This window comes from Palaemon carinicauda, chromosome 8, assembly GCF_036898095.1.
Source record: "Palaemon carinicauda isolate YSFRI2023 chromosome 8, ASM3689809v2, whole genome shotgun sequence".
In the NCBI taxonomy this organism is placed as follows: domain Eukaryota; kingdom Metazoa; phylum Arthropoda; class Malacostraca; order Decapoda; family Palaemonidae; genus Palaemon; species Palaemon carinicauda.
Genome location: NC_090732.1, coordinates 160,255,574 through 160,258,073, shown reverse-complemented (window position 1 = coordinate 160,258,073; position 2,500 = coordinate 160,255,574). Strand labels below are relative to the sequence as shown.

Here is a 2,500-nt window from a genome sequence, read left to right as displayed (position 1 = left end):
ACCAAGAAACACACCAAACAGAAAACCTAAACTGAGAGTATCGTTGCAATTTTAGCAATGTTCTTCATCTGGATATATTAAGTCGTCAAAAGCTCTATAAATCAATAAGAAGTCTCCTTTTACTCCTGAGTGGTAACATATCATCCTATGCATTTAATGGTAGGATTGTGGTGACCTGTTAAAAAGATCCTGCCTGGCGTTCTGCTGGACGGGAGATCGAGTACCACTCAAAATCTATAGTTTCTTGTAGTGTCTGCAACCTCACCATCCTTGTGAGCTAAGGATGGAGGGTTTGGGGGAGCATATAGGTCTACCTGTGGAGTCATCCTCGGCCATTGCCTGGCCCTCCTGGTTCTAGCTTGGGGGGATAGGTGGCTTGGGAGCTGATCATATGTATATATTTATAGTCTGCAGGGCACTTCCCACCTAGCAAGAGCATTGTCAATGTCCCTCGCCTTTGCGATTCATGAGCGGACTTTAAAACCATTAAACTACCATGTGTTCAGTGTCAGTAAATTTCCCTAGCTACTTCACAGCAGGAGGATTTTTGGGTAATATTGTTGGTTAAATAAGTACAATAGCTCAAGGTAGTCAATTCAACTGCATTATTACATGACGGGAGATGAGATATCAAGAAACATTTAAATACATTCTACATAACAGCTAAAAAAACATCACCAAGGATCCTATGATGAATGCAAGTTAAACCTAATAATTATTGCTTAGCATGATCCTTCAGATAAGAAGGATTCATTACTAAATCCTTAAAACTGCTGAATTGGTAAAAAAAAGAAGAAAACAGAAAAAAACCTGCTGATTCTCTTTCAAGATAATTTAGTTTTTTTTATCTAATTTGTAATTATGAAATCAGGATTGCCATCAGACCAGTCTCCAAGAATATGTCACCCATAATGAGGCGCTCTCAAGATTCATTAATATAATCTGATCTTCAAACGAAATCTCATGCTCTTACCTCCTTTTCTTCTTATGCTCTTCCCGCTGTCTATTTATTAATTTTAATTCTTTTTTAAATTTAATTATTATAAAACTTACAAACACACGTATATATATACATATATACATACATACATACATATATATATGTATATATATATATATATATATATATATATATATATATATATATATGTCTGTGTTCAACAATACACCATTTGCAATAAAGTTACGTCGCTCCAGAAAAAAGACAATAGCAGTAACTATCACACTTATTCTTTATTTCCTGAATTATTTATGAACGCACCAAGCATGCACTCTTGTACCTTTTTATCCAAGGAATCATTATCAAATTGATTCTTTTCCCTTTTATTATGAAATACACATTTACAATCTTACAATTTATAACATATATACATCATTGTATATTTATAGGAATAACTTTTTTTTTTATATACTGTATTTACAATTGCAACTCACATTATCCATTTCAATATGTATTGAAATAAAAAATATATCTAGTCGTGAATACTTTTTAATTAGAAAGTTTTAAAAAAGAACTTCGATCACATGACCAGATGCTAGAGGGGGGTGGGGGGTGGGGGGTGGGGGGTGGGAGGGTGGGGGGGGGGGGGTTATTCGACGTTAATGCACAAATGGGGTGAAAACCCAAAGTTGTACCAAAAATAAATATTTCTGGCTGAAGAAAGGAAGCAGGAATACAAGGAAAGGCTAAGAAGTGGGTGCAGCTAGAGGATGAAGGGACGCTACAAAGACCCTTCTATTTATCCTACACTTTCTAGGCTTTTCAGTCTTCCTACTTTCATGAGTTATATTATCTTTACTAAACAACTGTCCTCAAAATATTCAAATCTTTCACCTACGTCAAACTATTTACCACATGTATGAACTTCCACATACTGCACGTCACCATATCAGTTACTACACAGATACAGCACATTTTATATAATACAAACACACATATACATATGTGTTTATATATCATATACATATGCAGTGTATATATATATAATATATATATATATATAATATATATATATATATATATATATATATATATATATATATATATATATATATACATATATATATATATATAAATGTGAGGTCCTTGGGGTCGACCTTGAATGGTCTCAATCCTTTGCTTTGGGTACCATGTCCCGTTCACACACTCTCTCTCTCTCTCTCTCTCTCTCTCTCTCCTCTCTCTCTCTCTCTCTCTCTCTCTCTCATCTCTCTCTCCAGTGACATAACATCTAGTGATGTTGTATTCCTTCTTCTCGAAGGAACTTGCCTTTGAGGCGGAAGTCTAGATCATGCTGTTAGTTTTTGGACACAACCCTTTTGTTATGCTATTTACACCAAATGCGACCAAACACCCCAGGACCACATTTTATTTATAATTTGCGATGGACTTCTCATCCTAAGTCAAGTTTCAAAGAAATAGAATAAAAATGCAATTGTGTTGCATCATTTAATACCTACGAACATCAGTTCAACCCATTAACCTTTGGTTACATTTGTT

At 34.6% G+C, this 2,500-nt stretch overlaps 1 protein-coding gene across 4 annotated transcripts in view; it reads right to left on the bottom strand.

The window, feature by feature from the left end:
- Nucleotides 1–2,500, bottom strand: part of LOC137646061 (uncharacterized) — a 415,122-nt gene that overhangs the window by 43,686 nt on the left and 368,936 nt on the right. The gene's annotated exons all lie outside the window — the stretch shown is intronic.